Here is a 9,782-nt window from a genome sequence, read left to right on the forward strand (position 1 = left end):
CTGCGTGGCTCTTACGGTAATTTCATTTTTGGAGTGCATCCGCTATGCACATCTGAAAAAAAATTTCAGATGTGTGTAGCGTTCACACACCAAGTGGCATCTGATGCATGCAGGTCATTACCACCCATATTCATTACCGCTAGGTCTATGGCAGGTGGTAAGGTCTTAGACCCAAAATAGACACGCAGCAATTTTGATTTTGCCGCATGTCCATTTTTGGCAAAAAAAATTTTAAAGGCATTTTTTGTAAGTGCGCTGAACAATAATTCTGCGCACGACCAAAACCCACGCCTACAGTACCGCAGGCCACTTTTTACCGCACCTTTGTAAAAGGAGCCCTCAGAGAATTAAGGGTTATTTAGATTCAAATCATTTGCAATTGGTTGTATAAACTATAATCTTGTCCCATCTAGATTACTGTAATAGACTGCAGATGCTATAAAATGTAGCAGCTAAGTTGATAAAAGAAGGCGGTGGGAAAGATCATGCTACCCTTTACTTCATAGAACTACATTGGCTCCCTTTGAAGGCAAGAGTCCATTTTAAATTGCTTTTACTCCTTTTAAAAAATTTATATGAATTATACTTGCTTATCTGAACCATTTTATACATTGCTATAAACCTATATTTCATGATCAGAACCTATATTTCATGATCAGAAAAGAGTAAAGTAGTGGGGTAGCCATATTAGTCCACTTTTAAAGGTAATAAATAGAAATAAAACAAAACATAGAAAAGAAGATAAGATGATACCTTTTTATTGGACTAATTTAAGTACTTTTTTTTATTAGCTTTCGAAGGTAACCCTTCTTCTTTAGATCAGAAAGGAGCAAATGTAAACAAATATCAGAATATATAAGTGGAACATAAATACATTCCAATTAACAGTCTCACAGGAAGAGGGTGGGGTGGGTTAGGTGAGAACCAGGGAGAGCTGGGTTGTTGAGAGACAGAGAGAGATGGATGGGTGATAAGAGGGTGACAAATCAGCATAATTTTATGGTTTATAATGGGATAGAAAACACAGATGTTTGTTAAGTCCTGTCTGCTGGGTGTTAAAATATTGCCACCAATCCATCTGTCCCTATCTCTCACCCACCCAGCTCGCACTGTTTTTCATGAAACCCACCCCACCCTCTTCCAGTGAGACAATCATTGGAATGCTTTTGTGTTTCATTTATATACTAGGAAAAAATGCCCGTTTCTGAGCAGAATGAAACGGGCGCTAGCAAGGGGCCCCCTCCCTCCGTCCCTCGAAGCTACTTGCCTTGTTCGCTGTGGGCCGTTTCGGCCCTCGAGTGTCAATAGCTCCGCCCTTGACGTCATGACGTTTTGACGCGTCATGACGTTTTGACGCGAGGGCGGTGCACACACTCCAGGGCACACCGGATATCTCGGGCGCCTCAACTTCCGTGGAGGCTTCAGAACGTTGGGGTTGCCTTTTATATATATAGATTCTGATATTTGCGAACATTTGCTCATTTCTGATCTGAGGAAGGGTTACCTTTGAAAGCTAATCAAAGAATGTATTAACTTAGTATAATAAAAAAAGGTCTCACGTTATTCTTTTTTCTCTGTTTTGTCTTATTTCTATTTATTACCATGATCAGAAAAGGAAATTCCTATAACTCTTCCTAGCTCCTCATCTGCAAGATTGCAAAATGCAAGGAAAAGAACCATCTTGGGCAGCTGTCCAATTTTATGGAACAGATTTTCTTATGAAATAAGAGAGGAGACTTCTTATATGAAATTTCAAAGTGAATTAAAGACATGATTTTTCTGTCAATATTTACTGATGGATTATATGTCAAGATAACTATTTGATGACTAAATTATTTTATTTAAGGATGGAAATTTGGGAGATGTATGTTATTTGAATTTTTGTGATAGATGGAAATTATGGAACTCATTTTCAAAAGAGAAAACATTCAAAAGTGTCATAAAGCAGCATTTGGATGTTTTTCTCACAAAAATGTCTAGTATTTTTTGACAGTGGATTTCAAAACATTTATCTATGCAGTTCATCTCTAATGTGTCCAAATTACAAGAAGGCATGGCGGGGTCATTTCAAAGGCGGGATTAGGGCATACCTAACACTTGTCCAGGGTGAAAATCTAAATGGTTTGGAATGGCATTTAAAGGGTTAATTTTAATGGTAGTTTTGAGTTCCTGAGAACCTCTATAGGTAGCCTCGTACTAGCTGTATGAAAAAATTATTTTGGGGGTTAAATGAGAAGGTTTTAGTTTGGGCCAGTTCTGAATAGTTCTGAGCAGTTCAAAAAGAATCAATTCTTGACATGTACACTATAAAGGAAAGTTGTAACTATAGAGTAAGAGAGAGCAAATAAAATAATTTGGTTAATACTTATCTGATGGCTTCACTGTTGTTCCTATGCAAAACTACTGCACCTGTTAGAGAAATTTGAGTTGTTAGTTTATGGTTGAATTTATGTTTATGCAACAAAAGAACCTAATTTGTTAACAATACCACATTTTCTATACCACAAATTGGGTTTAAAATAAAAAGTAGTAACTTCTACTTACCATCTGTCTGGTTACTGGGTCTTAAAATCCTTTTAGTTTCCTTTCCTCTCCATAGTTTAGAACTTTAGAGAAAAGGTTAGTTTAACTGTCTCTGAGCTCAGAGGTGAACTGCAAGCTTGAGGTATTCGGCCACAGGTAATGGTAGAGCTTGCAAGACCCTCCAAGACTCAGCAAGCTACATGAAGAAGAGAGTAGGAGATACTTTGGAGACCAAAAGTGTCTTAAGTCCGTTGGACCAAGGTGTTTACTTTTAGTTCTTTAGTGTATTTTTTGATACTAGAAACAGGATTGCTTTGTTATGCACTACTAGTGACTGATCTGCATTTGTTTTCAAAGAATTCTGCAACACTTATGCGACCCCTGATGCAGGCAAATAGTCGCCAAAACATGGCTCATGTAGGATCCTCTCAAGAAAGAATTTCCCATTGTCCCGTTCATGAAGGCCATTTTATGCTTTTTGCTTTGCTTTAGACCCAAAAGAGAGCAATACTGGGCCATGAAGGGAGTAGATGGTTGGGAAGAGAAAGGAAGACATACAGGCTCCAGAGTTGGAGTGCAGAAGGAAGGGAAGACAGAAGAGAGTGTAGGGACAGTGAGACAGAGAAAAGATGCTGGGCATGGAGAAAGCGTAGGGAAAAGGGCACATGGAGAAAGGATAGGGACACACAGGGGAAATGCTGGACACAGTAGTGGGGGGGGGGGGGAATCAAACACGGAGAAATGTATGAGAGGGCAATACAGAGAAACATACAGAGGGAAGATGCTGAATATAAGGAGAGGATAGGGACACCGAGAGGGCAGATGCTGAATAGGACAGGGACACAGAATGGAGATGCTGGACATGACCGATAGGGACACAGAGGGAAGATGGATGGTGAACTTAAAGACAGAAGAAATGTCAAATGGACAGGGAATCCTACAAAACAAGAAAAACAGAGAAAAGCAGAAAATAGACACTGGACCAATGTGACCAGAAAAATAAAATGCTCAAACAACAAAAATAGAAAAAAGTATTTTATTCTGAATTTACTAATTAGAATATTTCAGCTTTTTGAAAAGTTTGTATAAGTAACTGAAGAAAAAGCAAAATAGTTTAAAAAAAATAACATAAAAACATAAAAATATTAAATGGAGGTTTTTCACCTGTGAAAAATATCCACAGCCATTTTGTGATGCGTAATCATATGGAGGGGCATAATCGAACGTCGCCGGCCAAATAGATCGCCGGCAATCTATGTTGGCGGCGGCGCTACAGCTGGCCGGAACCGTATTATCGAAAAAGATGGCCAGCCATCCTTTTTGTCGATAATATGGTTTAGCCCGGCCAAATGCCGTGGAGTTCGCCGGGTTTGAGATGGCCGGGTTTGTTTTTCAGCGATAATGGAAAGTTATGTCGGCCATCTCAAACCCCAGCCAAATTCAAGGCATTTGGCCGTGGGAGGAGCCAGCACTGGCCCCCCTGACATGCCAGGACACCAACCAGCCACCCTAGGGGTCACTGCGGTGGACTTCAGAAAAGCTCCCACGTGCATAGTTCCCTTACTTTGGGAGCTGAGCCCCCCAAACCCACTACCCACAAATGTACTGCACCCACTAAAATTGCTCCAGGGACCTGCATACAGCCTCTAGAACTTATTGCTGCTGTATAACTTTGGCACATCAGTTCACACCTGAAGACTAATCTCTCTGAAAAAGTCCTTTCTTGAAATAAGCACGTTTACTCACAGTTAACTGCAGATCAGAGGTTGTGCCCCACTGGCAAAGAGTCCCCTGGTACTAAGATTAGCAGTAGGTCAGAGCTGGCACAATGGTGTACAATGCCCTCTTTCAGCACCATTCAAGGTAAGAACTACGTTCTCTAAAGTGGGTAACACAGGAAAGGGAACTAAAACTGGCTTACAAAAATGGCCACTACCGCATGGACTACAACAGGAAACAAAACAGGGCACACTCTGACCCAGTTAGCAGGGAGGAAAAGCACCATAGGAGTAGAGCTCAGTACCCTACACCCACCACAATGCATTGCTAATGTGACTCTGCAGCGCACCTAACAGAAAAGGTGTCACACTCACCCGAGAGCCACATCGCAACCAGGGAAAGGCTGTCGGAGGATACAACACATTCTGCTGTCATGGAGGTGGGTACGGCATTTGAGGCTGGCATACAGGCTGGCAAAAAAGGTTTTTAATTTTATTTTTTTAGTATGGAAGGGGGTTGGTGACCACTGAGGGAGTATGGGGAGGTCATCCCATTCCCTCCAGTAGTCATCTGGTCAGTTGGGGCACCTTTTTGAGGCTTGGTCGTGAAAATAAAAGGACCAAGTAAACCCAGCGAAATACTGCTTAACACCGCTCTTTGTTTTCCATTATTGGCGAAAGCCGGCCATCTGGTAGCCACGTCCATGCCCACCCATGTCCCGCCTTCACTAATCTACCAACACACCCCCTTGAACATTCGCCGGCGAAGCAACGGGGAAAGCGGCGATGCTGTCAAAAATGCCGCTTTCAATTATACCGATTTCGCCGCTTTTAAGAAATCGCCGGCCATCTCCCGATTTGTGTCGGAAGATGGCCGGCAATCACTTTCGATTATAAGCTGGATGGTGTCCTCTGGCGTCTGAGTTTTTTATTTTTTTCCTCCATTTTTAATATTGAGATTTACTGGATTATTATCAATACAGTTCAAGTGTCTTCCTTGTACAGTTTTGGGACCTCTTGGAAATGCATATCTCTGATATCTTGCATTTTGCATTTTAGTGTCTATTTCTGTACTATTGCTGTATATGCAAAGTCTGATTTCTTGAGGTTTCCAGTTCACTGTTTTGCCTTCATGTCTCTATTACTGGTCTGTGGTCCCTTGTTTCATATTTGTTGAGGGTCTGTCTCTGTTTTGTACCAGTGGCCAATGTGCAGTATTCTGCTAGTGTGGAAATCTTGTCGCAGTCCTGTTTGTTCTGTGTTTTCACTAGGTGGAGCATTGGTGTTTTAGAGGCCGGTGTACTATTTCCAGCACTGCCTTTTCATGCATAAGATCTTGGAGTCTGAGGAGTTAGTAGTACTGGTATGGTACAGTAATGTTCTCAGTTGTGTATAGTGTTTTGAAGTTGAGGGATTGTGACATCAAAACTTTTACTTTGTCATAACATCACACATGTGCGCCGAGGCCCCCTTTTACTGCAGCTGGTAAAAGGGAAGGACTCGCTTTCCTGCAGGAAATGGCAGTACAGCAAGTAAAGCACTGGCCACGCAGCCATTTCACGAGGGAGCCCTTACCGCCATCCATTGAAGTGGCGGTAAGGGCTCCCGTGCTTATCCAGCGTGAGGCACTGCCTGATTACCGCCGGGTACAGTCTGGCGCTACAAATACAAATACATTTTTGTAGCGCCGGAAATTACAACACAGTACGGGTGGGAAGTACCGCCGGGCTGCTGTAGTAGCCTGGCAGTACTTCCGTTACAGCAAGCAGTAAGCCTGCGTTGGGCTTACCACCGCTTAGTAAAAGGAGCCCAGAGTCTTCACTGTGTCTGCTGTGCACTCTGCAGTACTACTGGGTTGAGTGTATTACTTTTTTTGCTAGCCCACCCCACCACTGAGCCAAGAGAGCCAACCAGATATTTGCAGGTACCATTCCCTGGCTTGTCTTACCTCTTTAGGGTTGCAGACAAGGTGTTGGGAGGAGGGGAAGCAGTGGACACTCGTGGCATGTCGTCTTGTTCTCTCAGATAGGGTTTCCCTTTCCCATTCCTAATTCTACTCTTTCTTGCTGGTTTCCTACATAGAAGCCTATCATGTACCCACAGAGATTTAGACAGATTACAAGTTGATAGGTACATAATCACAATACAGCATTGATTGTAAACATACTAGATTCTGTGGTCCAACTTGATAAGAATACTTTTTATTTTGTAATTGAAATAAAAGTAGTATTAAGAGCTGTACCTTTTTTTTTTTTTTGCATACAACTTTCTACTTTTACTTCACTACTTTTGAAGCCAGTACTTTTACCATTTACTTAAGTACTTTAAAAAAGTAATGACCTCCATCTCTGATCTCCACTAAGGTAGAGTTGGGGCAGCAGAAAGAATTGGTGGAGTATCTGATCCATGGTGATATAGCAGGAGCTGCCACTGACCTTATTTGGGACACCAGAAAAGTAATAACAAATGGGGATTCTGATTAAGCTGGCTGCAATTTAAAGAAAAGGAACTAAGGGGCCCTTTTTTCTAAAGGTTGGTGCACGGCAACAGGCTTGCCGCACGCCAATCCGGACCTGAATTCCTGTAGCACCGGAAATGGTGTATGCTGGGGGTGAGAACTACCACTGGGCTACTACAGGAGCCCGGCGTTACTTCCCACCCCCAGGACACACCAGTTCCAGTGCTACAAGGCTCCCTGCCAGGTTAGCATAGGAGCCCCAACCACCATTTCAATGGGTGGCGGTAAGGGCTCCCTACCGAAATGGCCATGCGTATGTGGTTCACTTACCGCACGGCCATTTCTTTTCGGTATAAGTGGACATTAATTAGAATTTACACGCATAACTCACTCAGCGTATTCTGCAATGTGATGCACGCACATTCTAATGCAAGTTGTCAAACAGGGGCATGGCCATGGCCATGGAATGGATGGGTCACGGGCATTACTGGAACACCAAGTTTTACTTGGCTTAATAACCGTGACTAAATGTAGTCACATGGACGGCCACTCAGCGTATTCTATAAACCATGCTGAAATTAGGCATATTCTATAACATACACCTTAATTTAGGAGTATGTTTATTGAATACACCTAATTTCCACATGGATTTTTCAGGCGCCATTTATAGAATCTAGTCCATTGAGGATAACGTAAGGAAGGCCGTAAACCTAATTGATATAATTAGGGCATGGAATGAGAAAGCAGTCTATGTTGAATTAGATGCAAAAAAAAGCCTTTGGTAGAGTGGAGTAGGGCTTTCTATTTGAAGTTTTATGGTATCTCAGTCTGGGTACTAATTTCTACAAATAATAGCAGCCCTCTATTCCAGGCTCAAGAGCAGTATATTAGTGGATGGATGGGTCCCTTTATATAGAGGGACTTGACACGGGTGTTCCCTATCCACTTTGATATTCCTGCTAGTGATAGACCAAATAGCAAGGCATGTCAAAAGGAATGGAAACATTGCACTGGTAGATATGGATGAGGAAGAGCATAACATTTTACTATATGCTGGTGACACTTCAGTGTTTATATCCAACCCTAGCTTCTTCCCAATACCACAGATAGAAGCGGGAAAAGCAAGACAGGAGTCGTTTGCTGGGGAAATTGCACAATAATTGATGGAGTTTCGTGGGAAAGTGAGAGTTAAAATTCAACAACTGCTGAAGGTGATGATTGTATTTGATCCCAAGTTCTTCTTGCTAGCGCTCCCAACTTGTTCCTCAATAAGGGTGAACAGTTTGCACATAATTCAACTTCTTTCATTAGCAGCAAAAAATGGTAATAGCTAAGGATTGGATGAGTCTCAGGCAAACAAGTGTAGACAAATAGGAAGGGCTATGGAAAGGTATGATGAAATATGGTAAATTAACCTGGCTGCTACAGAGGGTTCAGCGCAGTTTTCAGGAAATCTGGGCCCCTTGGGGGTTAGTGTTATTTTCTGTATTATGTGTTAATGGATGGATATGGTAGGTATCATTTAGTAGATCACCACAGATGACTCGGTACAAAGGGAGAAAAAAATGGAACTAAGGTTCTATGGGGTTGTGGGGTATTTCTGTGTTAGAGAGAGAGAAAAGGGATCATTGGGAGGAAGGTGTGAGAAAGGACCCATCTTCCCTGCCTTATCTGATCTAGGATGCCCCTACTTTCTCCTCCCAGCTCTAAAAGCCTCCTTCTCTTTCCTCCCCTCATTTCCATTCCTCTCCTCCCTTCATTTCTGAACCCTCCTCATTCCTCAAAGATCTATTCCTTTGCCCCAACACCCAAGGTCTCTTCTCAGTCTCAGCCGAGATCTCTCCATTCCCTCAATCCCTTCCGTTCCTCTATTCTATCACACCCACACACACACACACACACACACACACACACACACACACACACACACACACACACACACACACACACACACACACACACACACACACACACAGACACCCCATTCCCAGAACTGTAAGCAGGCATTTTGGTATCCGGGGCAAGTGAGTATATTTCAACCCCCTCTACCCTCACCCTAGTTCCCACTGTTTTCTTCCTGCATTCTGAATATCGATCCTTTTTCCCACTCTCCCTCTGCCCCCTCTCACCTCCCTACAACCTAGATAGCAGAAAAAGAGCCACATGCTTCCTATCTTTTCATCTGCTGCTAGCACTCTGTTGCATTTCAGTAATTTTTCTGGTCACTTTGGGCAGTTGCCCCTCCTCCCCTTCCGAGTACTGATGGTTAAGATCAGTTTGCCATCTCACAGAACACATGAAATGTCAGAAACAATTTTCTTTATGTAAATACAAATCCACATTATTTTATATACAAATATGCCACCTGCCACAGAATTTGCAAACTCTTGCCACAGACTCTTGAACAGTTAAGTGCAGGACACGGGGAACTCTGCCAGTGATGTTATGGATGAGCTTTGGATGGTGACCTCATTAGATTGTAAGCTCTGTCGAGCAGGGACTGTCTCTTCATGTTCAAGTGTACAGCGCTGCGTACGTCTAGAAGCGCTTTAGAAATGATAAGTAGTAGTAAGTAGTAGTTATGAGGCACACACCCACAGTGTCTATGTATTACTGCAGCAGTGGAGTTGGACCAGTTAAGATTTATAACAACGACATGCCATTTCAAAACTTTAAACATAGAAGATATATTTCCTATAACAACAAATTTCTACAAAATGAACAAATGAAAGTTACGTCAATTCACAACATTTTCTACAACTCAAACTTCAACTTAGGGGTCCTTTTACTAAGCTGCATTAGGTGCTAACTCACACCTAATGCAGCAAATAAAAATGGTTTAATGCGGAACATGCTAAAGAATCACATGTTAGTTTTTGCATGGGCATGTTGTAAATATTTGTTTGGAATTTTTTGAGGGGGTGTGTCGAGGTGGAGAGTAGGTGTTCCTGCACTAACCAATTAGTGCATCTATATTATGCTATGAGTTTATCTTGTTGGACAGGCTGGATGGACCATCATCATCTACAATGTTACTATATCACTACATGCTAACTGGTTAGAGCACAGATAACACAGGAGCC

The sequence above is a fragment of the Microcaecilia unicolor genome, chromosome 2 (assembly GCF_901765095.1).
Source record: "Microcaecilia unicolor chromosome 2, aMicUni1.1, whole genome shotgun sequence".
NCBI classification, from domain to species: domain Eukaryota; kingdom Metazoa; phylum Chordata; class Amphibia; order Gymnophiona; family Siphonopidae; genus Microcaecilia; species Microcaecilia unicolor.